This window comes from Aquila chrysaetos, chromosome 9, assembly GCF_900496995.4.
Source record: "Aquila chrysaetos chrysaetos chromosome 9, bAquChr1.4, whole genome shotgun sequence".
Classification (NCBI taxonomy): Eukaryota; Metazoa; Chordata; class Aves; order Accipitriformes; family Accipitridae; genus Aquila; species Aquila chrysaetos.
The window spans coordinates 21,491,138-21,512,643 of record NC_044012.1 but is presented as its reverse complement, the minus strand read 5'-3'; the positions used below and the strand labels follow the sequence as shown (position 1 = coordinate 21,512,643).

The 21,506-nt window shown below is 40.4% G+C and overlaps 1 protein-coding gene across 5 annotated transcripts in view; it reads right to left on the bottom strand.

Annotated features, from left to right (window-relative positions):
• NUP93 (nucleoporin 93) overlaps window positions 1-21,506 on the bottom strand; it is a 91,538-nt gene that overhangs the window by 61,818 nt on the left and 8,214 nt on the right. The gene's annotated exons all lie outside the window — the stretch shown is intronic.

Here is a 21,506-nt window from a genome sequence, read left to right as displayed (position 1 = left end):
GCTCAACAATGACAACAACTGTCTTTGCACAGAATAATCAAATTTGGCAGGCTACTGAAAGAGGGGAATGGTCACATGGGTGGGGAAAGAAACACTGAGCCCAAAAACTTCTCTGGCAGAAAAAAAAAAAAAAAAAAAAAAAGTAGATTTTAACATGAATACCAGCACAAGCTTCATTTGGGTAATTGCACCACTCACACTGGCATTTGCTTCAGAGATAGAGCAACCACTACTTCCCAGTGAGAGAAAAACATCTATTTTTTTGGCAGAAGTATCATACTAATTTGTTTTAAAAAAGGTAGACTCTAACAGGCAATAACCCTACCTTACACAATCTTATTATTTAATGGAAAGCTGAAATGACAGGAAAGGGACTGCGGCAAGTCTTGGCTACAAGTCTGCGTGAGAAAGATTAAATAACACTCAGGACAGTAGCCAGAGGGCAAACTCTTGGCTCATCACCTTTTGTCAAGTGTTTCCTCTCACATTTGGTAGAGCAGAAAGCTGTTTCGGTCTCCCTTAATTTCTAGTACTTGTTTCTAGCTGTAATGAAGTATTTAGGCTTTGTGTAATTACTGTTCTTCATGGCAGGTTGTAACAAACAAGCAATACTGCCTGATAGAACCCGATAGCTGAAACAATGTAATTTTCCACCAGAAGCCTGTTCATGTTGCCCCCCAAAACCAGAGACACACATAAACCAAAGCAAGCTTAATCCTTTTTGTTTTGTGAAAGTTTGTATTTCCATAAAAGGGAGACAGAAGAGGACGGAGAAACGGCAGACAGAAAACTTTAGGTGTACCTGAAGGAGCACTGGGTACCTGTTCCAGAGAGCAATTAGAACAGAAGGGCTTGGGGTAACTGCTGGCTCACTACAGTGGCAAACAATTCATAGCAATTAAAGTTTCCACCCCTGTCTACCTTACCAATACAAGAAAACCACCACCGTAATCAGGACAGCTGCTTTGTACAAATACTGTTCCTGTACAAGAGCAATAGCATCAAGCCTTCCATATCTCTCTTCAAAACCTGATGCAGTCTCTTCTATAAGCTAGAAAGCTGTCAAGTTAGTAGCATGGCCCTGAGACCTGAGCAGAGGGGACCAAGTGGAACATGTACCATTAAACAATTCAGGGAACCACCGCTGGGAACTGAGCACATATTATAGACGGTGCTGCAGGGAAGAGAGAGCAAGCCCTGTCTCACATCTGAGAAGAATTACAAGATGATGACAGGCATGTTTTTATGGGCAGTGCTACTAACATGCAACACACTTGTGAAGCAATACAAACAAAACTTTCCTCTAAAACTAGTATTTGTTTTTTCTAAACTAATAAATTAAAGAGTCAGTAATATTACTCTGCATCCCTGAATGTCTGTCAGCAGCTCAGCAAGCACTGGGCATCTCAAAGATAAAAGGTGGAAAATTTTAAGAGGCACAAACCTCAAAACATCAGGATTCCTGCCTGTCTCCCCTGTCTTCTTTTTAGCATCTCCTACTTCAGAGGTTCATTTTAGTATGTAAATGTTAACAAATACAAAACAACAAGGGAACTCAAGACTTGTATATTTATCTTTTTTTTTTTTTTAAACCCAAACCACATTAGTACTTTTGGATAGCCAAATTAGATTATAAAACGCAGGATTTCAACATTCTGGCACCAAGCCAACATTTTAATGGACATTCAAACACTAAGGAAATGGTTGTGCATTAAGCCTACCAATAAGTCAACAATCAATACTTCAGTATTACAGTAAAAATACAATGCACCCTTTATAACTGCCTCTGGCCTCATCCTTTTTTGTCAAGCTCAGCTCTAAATAAAAAAATATAAGGGAGTCTTGAAGCAAGAAATGAAGTACATATTATTTCACAGCCACTGAACATTTATCTCAAAGTCTAGACCTAATTGGTCCTCTGGACTGTACAGATTTTTTTTTTTCAACTGTGTACTGACAGGGCAAAAAAGTCAGGAATAAAAAGCACAGAAGTTCAGACACAAAATTAATCAAGCAGGTCAATAGGTAAGAGCAGCAAAATAAAGAAACCTCAAACAGCTAAGCCCCAAGCAACTGCAGATTAGGAGCCTGGTTCCAACTTCACCTCCTAAAAGCATCTCAGTCAAAAGAAAACAAGAATCACATCAAAGTATACTAACATGTGGGTTTTAATCCAATTCATAGATTTTAGTTGCCAGCACAGCATCAGTCCTGTATGTCCCCTCTCAACGTATTCTACCAGTTTGATCAAATGAAGCCAAAGGCAAGCTCTGCAGAGTATGAGACTTGGACACCCTCTGGAAAGTGTGAGCATCAGGCAGTATTGCTCTGCAATAGAACAAATGCTTTAAATTTAGTTAACTCTGGCTTCCCATTCTGAGCCACAGCCATAATGCTGAGCCACTGCTATACTTCTGAACAGCAGAAAAAAAACCAAGGTTTATGGATGCTTGGAGCAGCTGTGTATGACCACAGAAAGGTTCAAGGTAAGCCTGTTTTTCAGGGAGAAATGGTGGCAGGCAATGATCCAATCCTGTGAAACCCGAATGTAAAAACAGGAGGACAAAACCAATCAAATTGATCATTTTTATCTCCACAGCCTAGTAAGCTCAGGACTGAAGTGGAACTTCATCATGGAACGGTTAAGCCAGCGTAATAGCTTAGGTAAACAGGCTAACTGAATTCTCCATTTTCTTCTCTAAGTCTGAAAATACACAGAGGGAAACAGAGAATGACTGTTTCAGAAATCCCTCCACAGATCCCTTACACTTATTTGCTAAAACTATCTTGCATCCCTGGAGTTTCAGTTATAAACAAGCGCACAGCAAGGCTAGGAATTTGGAAAGACTTTTTGCTCCTGTTTTGAAGTTTAGGCATCTGCACCTTGAGGTTGAGCTCTGCAGAAGGACCCAATGCTGCAAGCCCAGCAGCCAAGGAACAGGGATACGCAAGTCCTCATAGACCACAGAGCAGTTCACAGGAGCGTGACCCAAGCTCAGCAGCTGGGTACACATCCAGCAATAGGCTAGGCCAGACCTCTGCTCGTTAGGTTTTGCTACTTCATCTCACTCTCTCTACAGTCAGGCATATCCTAAATAATCTATCTCAAGTGAGAGTTGCCACACTACAAAATCCTGCTGCATAAAATGATTATATTGGGTAGCAGGCAGTAGCGGTATTGACTCAAGTTTTAGCCTATGACTTTAATCAAACGCCAGCTTAAAGGGACGCATGGCCACAGTTCCGGCTCAGGGCAGCAACTAATAGCAGTCTTAGCATAATTTTAGCTCAGAGAAGCTGAAGATCTCCAGCCCAGGCTGGTGATAGCCACTGCAGGTGTCTTTACAATAAAAGGGTGGTTTCAGCAGAGCTGCTAGTGGATGGGTGTTTGCAGCACAGCTTCAATTTCTTGTTTCAGGTGGGGAAAGGAGCTCTGCTGACAGTCACTGTACCACAGAGGCAGCCAAGGGCTGTGCTTCCCAGCACTGCCAAACCAGAAAACTACTGATGGAGAGAAACAACCTGATTTTTTATAAGGTCTGGTATCCGAGGGAGGGGAGGTGGAGGCCAGTTAAACGCTGTTGAATACTGATCAGGACCATGAACAATAAAGAGGTCTGAGGAAACAGTAAAAAGGAGAACATCCGTATAAGCTTCCACTACAGAATCTCAGAGTCTTGTGAGCCTCAGTGGCAAATGCAACTTCTATTTCTCAGGTGAAGAAACTGATGCATGGGAAGGCATTTCTTGAACTCAAAGTCAAGCATAAAATCATGACAAAAATTGGATCAAAATCCAGCTTTCCCGATTTCCTGTGCTGAAAAACAGCTGCCACAGAAGGCTGTTTTCTAAGTAAATATACCCATCATGGGGTGCCAGTCAGGCAAGGATCCAAAAATTCAAGGGTCAGGCACTATTCAATATTTGAATCAGTGCAATAAAACACTACATAAATATTTAAACTGGCACTCATGCTCCAAAATACTATTGGAACATATTTCAGCCACTTGCTTTCAAAGTTTGTAACAGACATTCCCTTCTTCCTTCTGTCCTGTAGAACCTCTGAAAAAAACCCATTCCCTGCTCATCCACAGTACATCTGACAGCAGTTTGCTGGTTTGTTTTGAATGTGCTGCTTTCAGCAAGTACAAATGGATAAATCTGAAGTGTTGAAATCCTATATCCTTGGGTCTTTATGAAGCCTTGTTCTAATCCCCCCCCCCCCCAACAAAAAAAAAAAAACAAAACAAAACTCCAGAACACTCTCGATTTTTATATCTCATTTATAACCTCTGGCTTCAAAAGCTAAATGCTTGGGCTCCATTTTAGCTGTTCTCACAATGTGTGCTATAAAATAATCTAAGGTGCAATTTGTCATTAGACACTTCCAGACTATGGAGGACACACAATATTTGCTTAGATCTGAATATAAATCTCAAGAAGTCAAAGCACAGTGACAAATGCATTTTGATATTCCATGTGCAACTGAATCTCTTAATTGTTTTCACTTGACAAAAAAAAAAATTCACGCCAGTCATTAATGTAAACTATGATTATGAGATTGTAGGGCAACATTTTCCTATTATTAGTCATTACCTGTGCTGCCCTGCCCAGCCCCTACTTTTAAACTATGCAACACTCAATGAGATAGAAGTTGCTGTAAATGGAGGTAGAAGCTATGCAGATGCATACTGCCAATACCCCACCTTACTGCACACACTAACAATCCAATCCATTGAATTGCAGCTCTGCTGGATATTCCAGTCCTGATATCTCCACAGTTACACTCAATACCGATTAGCAGAACCTGCTCTTACTTCAGCCTTCATTTCGCTGTGTGTGTATATCCTAGGCCTGTCAGTGAAATTGTGCTCCAAAACAGCTGAAGTTTCTCTTGAAAATAAAAGTTAAAAACTCTGTTAAAATATATTTCAATAACACCTACATTCTAAGGATCACTAACGTTTTTTTGTAATAAACACATCTAACTACTGACCACAGAAATTTGACATAGGATCTGACATCTGCAGAGTTTTGCTTCTCCTACTGGTAGCAATGGCTTGTTCAGCAGATGCTCCTAGTAGCACCTATGGAAGTCCTTCAAGAGTTCAGTAGTAAAAACAAACAAAAACCCAAAACCAAACCCAAAAAACAAGGAATGAAGGACAGCTCTTTCTTAACAGTTTTAGTTTTGCTGGGCTATCAGAAGTAACACACAACTAAATCTTTGGTATTAATGCAAAAGGAAGACCCGATGATCTTACAGATAAGACTACTCTGTCAGAGTGTTCCATGGTGTATCAAAAGGTACTGCTTTCATACAAACACTTTGAAGGGTAATGCTGCACTTGAATCATTTACACTTATGATGGCCTTGGAAAGGAAGAGTCCAAAGGAATCAGTATGATCAAATGGAGTATGATAAATCAGTAAGCTCAGGAGTTGTGTTTAAGCTCTGAGGTCCTACCCACCCTGCCCAAGAACAAAAGCCTCCATGAATTTACACATTTAACAGAACTCAGCTTCTCATGGAATTGCATAAACTACACATTCAGCTTACAAAAATAAATTGCAACACTTGCTGAAAAATAAATTGTGAAAGAAACAAAAAGCCCTTTTCTTTAGTCACACGTGACAACAATTCAATTTCACTGTCTACTGCATGCATTTTATATAAGGCAGATAGGTACAGGATACTGGTCATGATAGTTTTCAATTTATCACTCTGGAACTTCAGTTAGAGAAGGGATGAAATCAAGCAAGCCATTGCCTTTGACACTAGCAAAAGAGCCTCACTAATGAGAAAGCACAGCCTGCCTGGCTATCTATGCTCTTCAGTGGCATTTACAACCAGATTGTAACTGTTGCACCAGATGCAGTGCAAAAGTGATCCTTTGCCTGTTCAAATTGCTTAAAGTCAATTAACCAGCATATAAAATAGTGCCAGTAAAAAACACTTCCATTGTTAAGTGGTGGCTATCCTTTTCCTGCTTCAGCATCTGACTCTTTCCAATTTCAAGGTTTCCATGGTAAAGGTTCACAGAAATCAGAGAAAAATTCTGTTTCAAGAAACCAGTTAAACACTTGCTTCTACAAAATGAGACACATGTGGCCATGGACCACGCAAAGAACATCTTCTGCACAGTATATTAATATATAGGATACAGGCTTTAGAGAAACAGGGGAAAAGCTTAAACCATCTTCTTTGGTGTGAGATGGCCATAACCATCCAGCATGTTCACAAGACAAACACTGAATTTGCATATCCCAGTACCAAGCTGTGCTCTTTCCTGTAGATGACAACAAATCAAGAGTGCTAAAGGCAAAAAGATCCACCTCAGAGATCTGCATAAAATCAATGGATTTAGAAACTCCTCTGAGGTGGCAAGATGAACCTTCTCTGGATCCACAGGGGCACTTCCCACATGCAACATGTTCTGCCGAGCCATCTCTGCAACAACATGAGTATTTGAATTGTGCTTCCCACCTTCATCTCAGAATATGTTGTTTCAAGCAACATTTGTTGCCAGGATGCATTGCTAATACATACTATATTGGCTAGAAATTAGTATTTCATCTCGGAGAGAGAAAATGTTACAGGCACTTCTTAAGAGACAATGAATGCAGAAGAGTTTGAGGAAGAAATCTTGTGAGACAGAGCAAACTTATAACCAAGAGAAGATAGATCTATTGAGACAAACAACTAAATCCTGCCCTTTAAGGCAGACTGCAGATTCAATCCCCAGTGCTCATTTTACTGCTGGAAGGAGATCTGTTCTGCTATTCTGCTGCAAAAGGACACTATTTCTCCACAAAGCTTAGCTTTGGGTATTTATTATAGGGATAACTTCTGACTGAAAAGCAAGACTTGCTTCTTTTTTCCTGGTGATGTTTTGCAAAAGGCATGCCATTTCTGGGATTCCTGGGGATGGATGGACTCACATGTAGTGTTTCCTCCCCAAACCCAGCACCCCAAATGTCAGCAAGAACCATCCAGCCTTCAAAAGAAGGCCCAGATTCTTTTCACTCGTAGGACTCCCCCACTGACTCGGTGGACCTACCATAAACTAAGGGGCAGGAGAAAGCCTGGACAATCCTAGCTGCCTTCTGACAGCTTTCAAATGACACAGCATAACACACCTTACACGATGGAGAGATTCCTCTGAAAGAAAATGCAAAAGGCTCGGACAAAGCAAGCGAATACAGTAACCCAGAGGAGAGAAGGAAAGTAGTTAACAATTCTGCTAAGGTGACTAACAGGAATATAACTGAATGACAAGTTACAGATCAACTCTTAGGCAAAGATTTTACACAACTAGTTGATGGTAATCCCTTCCCAGTTCAGCTCCCTCCCTGTTCTAGCAACAAGCCACAGGAGGTGTCCATCTTGAGTGCCTATTTCCGTAATTCACTAAATAAGCTTATTAAAAACAGAAAGCATTGAGAAGACACAAAGTTTTTTCTAAAAGAGAGGAGAAGAAAAAAATAAAAATCAAGAGGACATTAGAAAATGTAGAGAATAAGATATCTAAGGGTACAAAACCACAGACAAACAACAAAATATTTAGCATAGCACATTAACCAATTATGTACAGCACTATCATGGACTTCATCCTACCAGCAAATATGAAGCCAAAACATTAACCTCAAGTCAAATAGCAAAACAAAAATAAGAGAAGTGATATTGATTCTCTGTATCTGTTGAGTAATCAAGCTTCTTACCATTAGAAATGAGCTGCAAATTTTCTGGATAAGCCATTTTTAATCTTAGAAAAATTAAATCAAGTTAGAGACTGAGAAATACTGCAGGGTTAGCTCTCTAAAAAAAAAAAAAAAAACCAAAACAAAAAACAACCAAAAACACAAACCACAGAGTACAGTGTCCAAATGTGTAATTCCACAGCGAGGTGGGTCTTTGCATCCAGCTTCCACCTTTTAGCTTTCACTAGGACCTCAAGATGGGCATGGTCTCTTTTAGTCAAGACAATGGTGGGTCTTTTGACTACTGAATTAGTGCTTATTTCAGATTCATTAAAGCCTTTAGGTTTTTGTATCTACTTAACAGACAGAGTAAAAGGATTTAAACATGCCATTTTCTGTTACAAGCCTTGGGGCAGGAGAGGAAAGAAATAATGAATGTTTCAGAGTTGCTATATGGTAACCATAGCAGGCAAAATCAATTACTGCTGAGAGGATCTGGAGATAACATACAGGTTCCCACTCATCTATTTGAAATGTGGGTTTTTGTTGCTTTTCCCCCCCCCCCTCCATTTCCTACCCCACTTCTCTTCAGAAATGTCTTTCCTCATACGTTAGAATCTGGCCTGAAAAATCCTACTGGCTTGCAAACGCATTCAGAGATAAGGATTTGTCATGATACTGTACGGTATCCCCACCTGTGCACTCCCACTTATCTGAGATTAAAATCAAATCCTTCACAGATTCCTACTTCTGCCTTTCACACCAAGTTTGGCTACATTGAACCTTAGTATCAGAGAAACCAAACAATGATGTGGCTTTATCAAGAACACTATGTAAACTGGACAGCCATCCTCAAAACTGCAGGACAGATTTGGGGAATTAGCAAAAGCATGTACACCCCCTCATGTGACATGAGATGGGAACACTTTTGGGATGGATAACATCAAAAAAAAGGAACCAAATAGGAGCTGGTACTTTAAAAGTCTGAAACAAGTGATCTAGAAAGGGCAGATCCAGAAATCCAGTTCACACAGGTCTGAACAACAAGGAAAGGATGTCTGTTTAAATTATGCCAAGCTCAAAACCAATGAAAGGAAATAAATTTTAACATGATCTGTAATTGAATTGTGGAAGTTACTACCACAGGAAGATGGCAAGACCAAAAACATAATAGGATTAAAAACTGACTCAGTATGTATATGGATATTGACAATATCTAGAGCTGTGTTTAACATTAAACTTGTGGAAAGAATTATTATCCCTCATGCTTCAGGGTTTTAACCAATCTCTAACCACTAGAGAACAGGGTAAAGCCTAATAAAGCAAGCAGATATCCCCCTGAACATCTTTGTCAGTATTTCTCCTCTGAATTACCCAGTGCTGGTCATAAGCACATAAAGGGAACTGAATAGATGTGCCCCAAATCTGATCTACTAAATCAACTATGACAAATTCAGTTTCAACGAAACCCACATCTCTGATTCAAGTCTAGGATAGCCAATTGAACCATTCAAAAAGGTTTAATAAGGCTGCTGAAATTGAAGTTAAGCACTGCCGTGTTTACCACAGTCTTTCCTCATTCACCAGCTTTTGAACAGCACTCATGTAACACTAGCAAGCCTTCCCTTTGCTCCCTCAAAAATGCCACAAGTTAGAAAACCTCTCTCCCCTTCCCCACCTCCACTCCACAATAAACACTGAAGATATCACGTAATCCAGAAATTGCTGCTTGAAAAGGACAGTTCACAGAGACTTACACTGCAGTCACAAAAGCTGGCAACATGCTGTTTTATTCTCTATAAAGTTATTTTAAAGTTAAGTCTCTCCAACCTTCTCAAGCCATTTTTACCAAGCAACAATTAAACATGCTGTTCCAATTAAGTTAAAAAATAATCTGTTAGCCGTGGCTCAAAATGTTGCATAAGCAGATCCTTTCTGGTGGAAGCACCATGCATCTTGCATACTTGCTGAGATACAAATAATGGAATGGTATAGAAAATTTCTAAACTCCTCTCCCTAAGCTTCTTTCAGTCATTTCCACGTACACAGAAAACCAACATGAGACATTTTGCAACAACTGCTTTTTATTTAAACAAGAGTTCAATGATTTAGCTCAAAGTAAGTAAATAACCCTCTTGCACCCAAAATATTGTCAAAGTGCAGACCTGAGTAAAGAGTTGGCAGGAGACAATAAATGAATCCAAAGTAGGAAAGCAAAGGGAATAAATACAACTGGAGTAAGAAAAAAAAAAAAGTATCCTGGTTTCAGCTGGGATAGAGTTAATTTTCTGTCTAGTAGCTGGTATAGTGTTATGTTTTGGATTTAGTATGAAAATAATGTTGATAATGCAATGATGTCTCTAGTTGTTGCCAAGTAGTGTTTAGACTAACTCAAGGATTTTTTCAGCTTCTGATGCCCAGCCAGCAAGAAGACTGGAAGGGCACAAGAAGTTGGGAGGGGACACTGCCAGGGCAGCTGACCCAAACTGGCCAAAGGAATATTCTATACCATGAGTCATGCCCAGTATATAAACTGGGGGCAGGTGACCGGGGCGGGGGGGGGTGGATCGCTGCTCAGGAACTAACTGGGCATCAGTTGGTGAATGGTGAGCAATTGCATTGTGCATCGCTTGTTATTTATATTCCAATCCTTTTATTATTATTATCATCATCATTATTATTTTCTTCCTTTCTGTCCTATTAAACTGTCTTTACCTCAATCCACGAGTTTTACTTTTTTTCAATTCTCTCCCCCATCCCACTGGGTGGGGGAGTGAGCAAGTGGCTGCGTGGTGCTTAGTTGCCGACAGGGGTTAAACCATGACGGAGTGGAAGAAAGATGAGAAATAAACAACAGGAAAGAAAACAGAAAGGAGGCAGTGAGAACAGAAGTTGTGCCAAAAATCTAAATGAGTGAAGCAAATGCACGTGTCCTTAGTTCCACCTCAAAAGGCTGCATCAGGAGCATATCTTGGCAGGAATAAGAATTCATTTTGACTTCAAAAAGGAAAGTTAAAAAACATCTATACACACCACCCAAACATTTCTTCTTTAAACTGCCAAATCTTCAGGCTGCTGTTTTGCATGGGGAAGCTTAAGTACATCCACAGTTTGATGCCCAGGCATTGGTAAATAGCTTACACACTTATTAGTTAGTGACTATTTTAAACCAAAGCTTGATAATGCCTAGGATTAAGATTTTGGATGTGGAGTCAAACTGACTAATCACTACAGTGGAGAGGAGGGCATGCACAACAATACACCTATGGCCTTTCCCAGACTGCTAAATTACGCAAATGGTTTAGTAATAAACCCCGGTGGAATTCATCAGTGGAGTAACACTTTCTAAGAGGCCCAAGTAAATTAGGGGGGCTTGAAAGGAGGGGAGGGAGTCGAGAGCTGCAGCAGCTGGTGGTTTTTCTAATAGATTTGACGAACAGCCTTGCTGGAAAGAAAGCGTCCAGGGTTTTATGGTGTTTGTGACCACAGGAGTTCAGTGAGACAGCCTGGCCTGCTCATGTTACAAACTTCCCTTGTGAAAGAGTGATTTGTTTTGTACAGCTCACAGCACCATGAGATTAGTTGAGAAAGATGCTCAAGACAATGCTTAAGTAATGAAGACACTAGCAAAAAACCCTGCAAAAACAATAGTTCAGGAGAAAGGTAACCCACCTCTCTTTGTATAGGTCAGCTCCAATCCACTCTGTCCAAGTTCAGAAAAGTTTGCTGAAGATCAGAATTCTTTTTTTCCTATTGTATTTGGGAAATTTTCTTTATTTCTCCTTTTCAGAAGTAAGAACTGAAAGGCCATACTGACTTTAATAGGTAAACATCCATTTTTCAATCCCAAACCTATAGCTTAAATCAACCCACTGCAACACTGGGACTGAAAGCTTCTGCCATCTGTGAAAAGTCCCTGCAACAAGACCTCTTCATAACTATGAGCAGGGCTTCCCAAAGCCCAGTGTCTCTGTTTCCAAGTTCCACAGAGGCACTAGAAGGATATAGCATGGTCCACTCTGGAAAGAATTGGATTCCTTCAAAAATAAATACATTAAAGAGAAAAAAAACCCAACCACTCCAAACTGTGGTCTTATGCTGTTACTATCCAAAATGCTCTTACTACTTTAGAAACCTAATTTACTTTCCTGTTAATTTTTCACTTTTTTTTTTTCCACCCTCAAATGCAACAAAGATGAATTGGGTTCACTTTCACGTATAACCAGTTCCACTGTTAAATTCCAGCAGACCTGCAGCTCTTTTATTTCAGAGCTATATATAATCAAGGAACCAGAAATCTCCAAATCCTCTTCTGTAAAGTCTACACTTTTTTCCTAATGGTTTCAAAATTGATGGAAATATCAATATTTTACAAAACAAAATGGAGTGGTGCTTTGCAAAAGCTACATTTGAGCCTCAAATAAATAAAAACATCTCTTTAGCCCAAGTAATTGCTCTATCACATGATACGTGGAGGTGACAAATTGCCAGGTTGCAAGAATTTGCATCTCAGCACTGTTTCTTCTCACCAATGTGTATAACCAAAGAGATGAAACCGTTCTACTAAATTTTTCCAGCACCTTGAAAACACTAATTCCAATAGTTCATTTGCACATGCTGAGCACACACTGTCTCGGTCAGTAGTCAATACAAGACCCCAGCGAGCACTAAATTAATGGGATAGCATGACATTAAGAGGTACCGCGTTGCCAGAAGTACCATCCTCCTAGTAAGATGCAACATGGATCCTGAAAGTCATTAATGATTCCACAGTATTTCTTGCAATACTAACATTGCTCCAAGCAGGGTCTCGGTGAAATTCTGACTCAGATAATCACATCCCACCAGCTGAGGTTCGCTCTACAGTTTCAGCTACACATGGTGTTTTAAAGGGTCCTGCAATGCTACTGAGAGAAGCAGTGATGTCGACACCTCAGCACAGGAGAGTCTGCATTTTGGATATGTGATCTCCAAACTGCCTTTTATACCATATTTGCCTTGTCACAGGGGTACAAGTTACCATTCAATTAGGAATTGGAACAATCTTCATCAAAGGGAAGAGCTACGCACCATAAGGAGGAAAAAAAGGGAGTGGGGGGAATGAAGTCAAGTGTTACAACTCAAAATCTGGTCTCTGTTTTAAGATGTTTATGAAAGGTACTTCAAAGATGTTTATTAAAAGTCTACAGTTGTACCTATTTGAGATGCAAAGAACATATCTGGATTAAGCAGACAGGAAATATAAAATGTGCCAGGACATAGCAGAATTTAAACAGATCAATAAACATTGCTTCTAGAACAAGAGTTCTCAATTTTTCCATCTCATGACCTTGCATTAGCATAAAGTTTTGAAATGTCCCTTTCATACTCCCTTGTTTACCCATGATGAAAAGAGAAAGGCAGATCATGTCTCTTCTCTCCCTGAATCTGTGATAGGAACCATGATGAACTGGAAGATCACCACATAATTACTCCAGTTAGCATGCAACCAAGCAAACAAAAGAAATTTGAAATAATTCATTATCACAACATTTATTGAGTGACTAATCTGGCCAACTAAAAAAAATACCATAGAGTATTCTACATTAAATGTGCCACAGTTTGGGTTTTTGGGGGCTGCGTGTGTTTGTTTTTAAGGTTAATAAGGCCAGGGTATTTTAAAACAGCAGTACTAAACCATGCTATTACCCCAGTAATGAAACCTAGAGAAAACTGCTGCTTAGATGTTGTACTGGGACCACATGGCAAGGTTTTGGTAGCAGGGGTCTTCTGTGAGAAGCTGCTAGCAGCTTCCCCTATGTCTGACAGAGCCAATGCCAGCCAGCTCCAAGACGGACCCACTGCTGGCCAAGGCTGAGCCCATCAGCAACAGTGGTAGCACCTCTAAGATAACCTATTTAAGAGGGGAAAAAAAAGTTGCAGTGGGCACAGAAACTGCAGCCGGAAAGAGGAGTGAGAACATGAAAGAGAAACAACCCTGCAGACACCAAGGTCAGTGAAAAAGGAAGGGGAGGAGGTGCTCCAGGCCCCAGAGCAGAGATTCCCCTGCAGCCCATGGGGAAGACCATGGTGAGGCAGGCTGTCCCCCTGCAGCCCATGGAGGTCCACAGTGGAGCAGATATCCACCTGCAGCCCATGGAGGACCCCACGCCAGGGCAGGGGGATGCCCAAAGGAGACTGTGAGCCCATGGGAAGCCCGCACTGGAGCAGGTTCCTGGCAGGACCTGCGGACCTGTGGAGAGAAGAGCCCACAAAGCAGGTTTGTGGCAGGAGTTGTGACCCCGCAGGGGACCCACACTGGTGTAGTCTGTGCCTGAAGGACTGCACGCCATTGAAGGGACCCATGCTGGAGCAGTTCATGAAGAACTGCAGCCTGTGGGAAGGACCCACGTTGGAGAAGTTCGTGGAGGACTGTCTCCCATGGGAGGGACCCCACTCTGGAGCAGGTGAAGACTGTGAGAAGTCCTGCCCCTGAGCAGAAAGGAGCGGCAGAGACAACGTGTGATGAACGGATCGTAACCCCCATTCCCCATCCCCCTGCGCTGCTGTGGGTGGTAGGTAAGGAATTTGGGAGTGAAGCTGTGCCTGGGAAGAAGGGAGGGGTGGGGGGGAGGTGTTTTAAGATTTGGTTTTATTTCTCATTACCCTACTCTGGTTTGATTGGCAATAAATTAATCTTCCCTAAGTCGAGTCTGTTTTGCCCTTGCTGGTAGTTGGTTGAGTGATTTCTCCCTGTCCTTATCTCAACCTACGAGCCTTGTTATATTTCCTCTCCCCTGTCTAGCTGAGGGGGGTAGTAATAGAGCAGCTTTGGTGGGCACCTGGCATCCAGCCAGGGTCAACCCACCACAGATGTAAACTAAGCATGTGAGGGAAAAAAGCAACAAGGAAAATAATAATACCCAAACCCCCAAATACATTCCCAATGTTTTGGGCTCCTCTTCCCCCCCTGCCTTTTCTTTTTATACAGTGTTATTCACTCACCTATCTGATGCCAAAAGAAGTTTTGGGTTTCTTTTGTTGTTTTTTTGGTTTTGGTTTGTGTTTTTTTTAAACTTAAAACCACAATTAAAAAAAAAAAAAAAAAAACAAAAAAAAACAACAAAACCCCACACTAGCTATGAAATAGAGAAGCCTGCACTCTTAAACCCCAGTTACATCTCAGTCTACACACACCTTGGCATTTCCCAGGGCAGTCTTTGATCAGCACAGGCCTTGGGAGGCTCGGGACCAACCTGTTCACTCAGAGGGCCCCTGGTAGACTATCAGTGTCAGGAAGGTGGCAGACAGGCCACCAAAGCCCCAGCTGCCTTGCCAAGGCTGCGTGCTGCGGCAGCCCTTGCAACTCTCATCACCCAGCAGAGAGCCACAGACAGGCTGCAGTTTTCTTTTAGAGGTTTACATGAAATTGTTACACATTACCTAAAAGAAAGGAGACATGCAAACACATCAGAGATGAGGAAGTTTCTGTAATTTATATTTCTAAGGTCAACATCCCTTTACTCCATTTGCTGCATGTCAAAATACTCATCCATTCCACATCATTGCTTTCTTCAATTGTGTTAAAACTGCCTCTAGCCACATTTAATTAGCAGGATATTTATATTCTTGATTTACATGGCTAAACATATACATTAAGGGTCAAATCCTGAATTAAATCAATGAGACAACCTAGGCAAAGAAGATAGCAGGGTTTGATACTAGCATGCACTAGTAATGGGAGGAAAAAAATTACTCGTGAGAACCTTTGCAGAGAAGTATTTTTGGAGCGTAAGATTTCTACAGCTTTTGAAGAATTCACAACTATGACCACAAATAATACTTTTCATGTGGACTGCAGCAGTGCAAAGAAACCAACAGCTAACGACCGACCCTAAAAAACACAAGGTAGAAAGCTGTCCTCTTGCATTCACTGTCCTGGCTCTGCAATGGTTAAGAGGTCCCCACAGCTGTACTGGCATCATCGATTAGGGTGAACAAGGAAGCAACAGAAAAATAAAGCCACCTTAATTTCAAGCTCCATTAGAACTGAAGGAGTTGCGGGGGGGGGGGGGGGGGGGGGGGGGGGGGGGGGGGAATCAATGTTTGGCAAATGGGAAAGGACAAAATCTGCAAAAGGAAAAATGCACTTTCAGGCTAAGCTAATGCAAACAATGGATGGTGAACAGCACTTGAGGTTGCCCCTTTAAGGTTGTGTCAGCATTTCCATTTATAAACTCTGATTTTAGTTACACTCTAGTAGATTACCACAGGCTTTGGTATTACTCTAGCAGATACCACAAAGTGTATCACAAATGGTAATATAAAATAGCAGTAAGAGCTCACTGGTTGAATAATGCACCCTTTCGGTACCTGATGTCAGAGTAAGTGTTTTTAAGTTATGAGTCATATGCATACATACACACAAACAGAACATACAGTGCTGGGGCAAGCATCCTGGGACCCAGATTCTACCAACACTAAAACAGAAGTCAAAGCTGCGTTTGATACGAAGCCTGTTTACAGTACTCTGAAAAAACTGAAAATATCCCAGATACTTAATTTCAGTCTGCCTCAGTTGCCACTTGGACAGATTTCAGTCTAACCTTCTGCCCTCATTTAGATAAAAGCTCTCATTTCTGTATCTGGACCTCCAGAGAGCTACTCAGTCAATACTCTGAACATCCACACCCAGAAATCAAAACCAAACCCTGGTATGCAACCTTTAATTTCAGTTCTGCCTAGTTTGGAAGGCCAAGGAGAAACTGTTGTACAAATGAGAATTCAACAAAATTTTCCTTCAGTGTAATGGAGCCAGGACTTAGCTGCTTAGAAGGCTTGAGGTGAAGCAATGTATGCAAGGAGAGCTCATGTCCATTTCTAGCATTCACTTCACAGATCTGCAGAGAGCTGGACCAAGCCTTAAAAGTAAGAGCAACACCATTTCTTAAAATTACCACCATGACTCTGGGCTTAGACATTTCAAAACAAGCATACAGGGGGGCTAAATCTAGTATCTCTAGTATCAAGCCATTGTGACATATTCAAAACACAAAGCACACAGTAAAGCATAATGTATACTGTAATCAGTGAAACTATCTTAGTAGGTATAAATCAGGCCTTGATCCTGCAACTAACCCCTACCAGGTACTCCAAACAAGTTTACTTGAGCAGCACTGAACCTCTGACATCTGTACATAAACCAAACCGCACATGTGCAAGAGCCAGGTCCTAGCTCACGTTACAATAGCGCAGCCTTCCCATACACTTGTAGTAATTCCTCCTCCAGCTGCCATTACTGCCACCTGAGAGGGTCTGCTACGGCAGTGCTCACTAGAAGGACGTCATAGTTTGCATCGTGGGAAGAGTGAAGTAATACCTTTTCTAAACAGAATGTCAATATTATGTTTATACACATATACCCCATCTTTGAGATACCAGCTTGCATGATTAACCCCTACCTAGGATTTTTAAAGCCACAAAGAAACAAACAAAAAAACCAATATGCATTTATGTGTTAAATATGGCATCAAGAACATCAAGAATCACTTGACTACCATATTCAATTTTGAAAAGATTTTGCCAAAATAGGGCTTTTTGACAACTTAGAAAATATTGATTTTTATAAACTGTTGACATAGGAATTGTTATGAACTGGATTTGCTGCAAGAAGCATTTGTTGCGTTGCATGCAATTTAAGAACACAATCTTTGAAATGAGAGGAAAAATACAAATTCCTATAATTTAATGGCAAGTCTAGAGTCTTTTTCATAATCTTCCCAGCCTACTGCTCTAGTGGGAAACATTTCCTGGACTCACAACCCTTTTATGTGCAAGCAATCTACATTTTACAACTGATAAATAATTCAAATAATTAATTGAGCTGCAATTTGGTGCACTTCTTTTTAGTCAGCACTATGGAGTACCATTTAAAAGAGGTTCTGTACAGAAAGTCCCTCTTGCTTGTTAACCCAAGCTGAGGCTTCTACTAAGGTAAATTCCTAGATTCTCTTAACACTTTCTGAATGTCTCACATCAGCATCCTGGGACTTCATGCCCTAGGATGCTCCCCTCTGATTTTTCTTGCTGTGTTTTACTGTCTATATAAGAACAGGGTATTTCCTGGAATTCTCCTTCTGCAGTGCTGACTGCCGTCATTTGAAAGATTAGATTCTAGCATATCTCTCTATGCTGCCCACATACAGGCTGCTAGAATAGACCACAATGTAAGAAGGAACAGATACAGTAAGTCAATACTTCAGGTAAGAAAGCTGGAGAAGCTCAAGCAAATTGTCAGAGAAATCACTGGATGCAAAGGAGTAATGTGGGAGCACATGGCAGGAAGTCTAAGAAGTATTTTCATGCTGTAAGAGCTTTGATAGAATTTAAAAGTCAGCAGATACCTAAAATCCATACAATAAAGATTTAATCATATTTGTAACCCTCACGTAACTGCAACAGTCAGCAAAGGCTAAGCATTAGGTCTCCGCCTCTGGCGCAAGGGCCCACGTTCACCTCCAGAGGCACCACCTTCTCCTGTGCTGTGGTGTACATAAGCTGTACCAATGCAGAGTCCCACCAGAGCTTCACAGGGAGGAAGAGTGCAAGGACTTGCAGTTTCAGATGCGTACCTAAAAAAAAGTTTCAGCCTCTTAATCAAATGATGCTGTCAAGTATTTATGAACTGATAACACTACCTGCTCAAACTGAAGCTTGAGGGACACCACACATAGAAGAATAATTAAAGTGTTAAAGAATCTACAAACAAGAAATAAGTTTCAGACAGGATTTAAGGTTAAATAAATTTGCTGCAAACTACACAGGCTTGTGAATATGTGTGTTGAGCATCAGGAAAAGACAGGACTGAGAAAGGACAGCTGAGCCTACAACAGTGACGATAAACTGTGAACCAAGTTCATTAAGTATTTAGGAAGAAGTTTTTGTTGGTTAAAAAAAGAGGAATGGTAATGCTAGGAAGTACAGGCTTGATCCAGAACAGAACAGCCCTTCCCAGTCCACAGAATTAAAGCCTAGCAGTATGTCTGTGTAAATACTGAGTAGCAGTAGAGGAATAGTAGAGTCCTGTAAAACAATAAACCAGATCCCTTCCTTATATCACTCTGCACACTGCCTTCCAGGATACAATGGGAGCAACTTACAGAGGGAGAATTCTACACAGTGTAAAGGGATAGCTACATCTGACCTGAAATAAACACAACAAGCCTGAAGAAGCCTTATGAAACTAATTAACTAGAAAGAATGAAAATAAATCTCAACAATCATCAAAAGGTATAAGAAAAAGTAACATAGGAAGAAGTGTTTGTAGCACATCTTTATCTAAAGCTTCAAATAATTTTAAAACCTACTTGGTTAACAGAGCTAATTAGAGGACAATCAGCAGTGTATAACTCAAAGGTCCTCTTACATAACTAACAATAAAAACTTAATAAAAACTACTCTGAAAGGACAAGATCCTGTTGTTGATGACTGCATACCAGAACCTACAGATAAGTGCAGAGACTTGTCCATATTCTAAGCAAGTTACTTTCAGATAACAGACCATTGTCGACATTAACCAGACAGCTTGAGATTTGACTGCAAATAACCTCAGACAAAGCAGAGGATCATGTTCTGCAAAACAACATAAAAATCCTTGCACCTGTTAACTGCAAAACAGGGACAAAACATTTAAAACTGGCACTTTACTCATGTGCCTGCAAGATGATCTAAAAATGGAGCACCTTGCCATGCTTCCCACTGCAAATCGGTTTTAGCTAATTTACTATGAAAGTTTTCTGCACATGGCCTGCAAAAGAATTTAAGATTCAAAGCACACATGTATTAGGCCTCAGACTTGAGTAGTTAGATTTAAATTAGAGAGTGATCACTGATTAAATCACCAGTGTTAATCATGATTCAAAACAGCAAGCAGGAAACTTTGATTTAAATGATTGATTTTAATCCTGTTTTTCATTTGTGCTTTTTAGCTGTTTTCCTAAAGCAAGGGCTGAATATCATTGGCTGATTTGGCCATTTAAACACATTGATTTGCAATTAACCACTGGTTTTATGCTACATTTGAAGCTTTTCCTAAACAGGAGGATACAATTGTATCTAAATTCACAATATAAACTTATTTTAAAAGCATAGTATTTATTCAGAATCTTAAACACTTATTAAGCTTGAAAACAATCAATGAGAAGTTTCTTATTTACTAGATGACACACACACTTTTACACATATGCTTCGTGTCAAGCTCCACTGGGATGGACTAGAATCCTATGAGAAATAGACCATATAAAAGTGTTCAGTCAATTAAAATGCCTTATGTAAAAGTATCCAGGCTGTATTCCAAAATGTTTGCATTTCAAATTGTCTCTGAGACCAAAGAAATTGTTAACTTCAGTAGCAAAAAGGTTGAAAGTGATGGCTAGACACCAAGGCATTTCAGCATCTAAACACACAAACAGACCAATATTTAAGAAACTTTCAAGAAGGCCTACACAAGGTAAGCACCCTGTTCCCACAGAAATCACCCATAATTGAAATCAATGGGTCTCAGATACCACATTTGTTTAAGCATGGCTGAAAATCTCTTGATTTCAGGTGGTAAGATATTTTAAAAATAGAATCACCTCCCACATCCTTCAAGCTTTTTCAATTACAAAATCTCATCTGTCACTTATTTTTTGTTTAAAAAATAAGTATGCTTATTTTTAAATAACTTCAATAGTTTATAGCAAGCTTAGTCCATAATGTCAACTGCCATGAATTCAAACTTAAACACTTCCTTTTTTAAAGAAATAAATGCATTCTAATGAAAAACATTCAAATATGGACATGGGTCATTAAAAAAAAATACACTGGAGATGAGAAAATATACTGAGCAGATCACTAGAATATACCAGAATCACCGTACCACATAAGGCCTTGAGATCTGGTATAATTAAGAAAGAAGAAAGCCTTCACGTTTTGGTTAGGTAACCAGTAAAATAAAGTAAAATGTGAGTATTTCGCAGTCCTATCCATTTTCTCATATGCCACAAATCTCACATCCAAAGAGTCAAGAGCTCCACTGCTTTTGGGCTTGAGAATCTACAATAAGATTGCTCTTAAAGCAGAAAGAAAAAACACCAGAAATCAAAGAATTAACAGCAGTGGTAAACCTAAAAAAAAAAAAAAAATCTTGGAAAAAAAATCTGGACAGAATGGGGTCAAGGAAGACATGTACCAAGTTTAACATCACCAATTAGAAACACAACAACATCAGAAACTGGAACAAAGGAATAAAATGAGACAAGACAAAGTGAATAATCCCAGTGGTTTAGAGCTCTCACTCTGTGATCATGCAAGAGAGAAAGTCTCCAGAGTACACTATTTTTTAGTGAAAAAGAGGGGAAAAATCATCTGGGGAGGGCAAGAGAAGATAGCCAAATATGCTAGGAATTGCCAGAAGGTGAAGAGGTGCAAAGGCACAAGAAGAAATCCCATCTTAGAGACACACGTTAAATGCTCCGAGTAGTCAGTTCTCACACAGTCACCCCTCCGCATTCCCAGACCAAGAGGACTGAAGGCAGCCCCAGCGTGGAGGAGTACTGCTTGCACCGCAAGGAAACATCTCCTTGCCACAGGCACCAGGGCACACACATAGCCTACTGGAAAGGCTATGAGCCTTAGAGAATAGGGGATTAAGTAAATCTGCCTGAAGACAGGAGACCACAGGGCTCCTGACACGAGAATGAGACTAGACTAAGGGTCCATCCACCCCAAACAGACAGCACCAAATGCTTAAATAAAACATACCATTAGATAAAAAGGGGTAACTT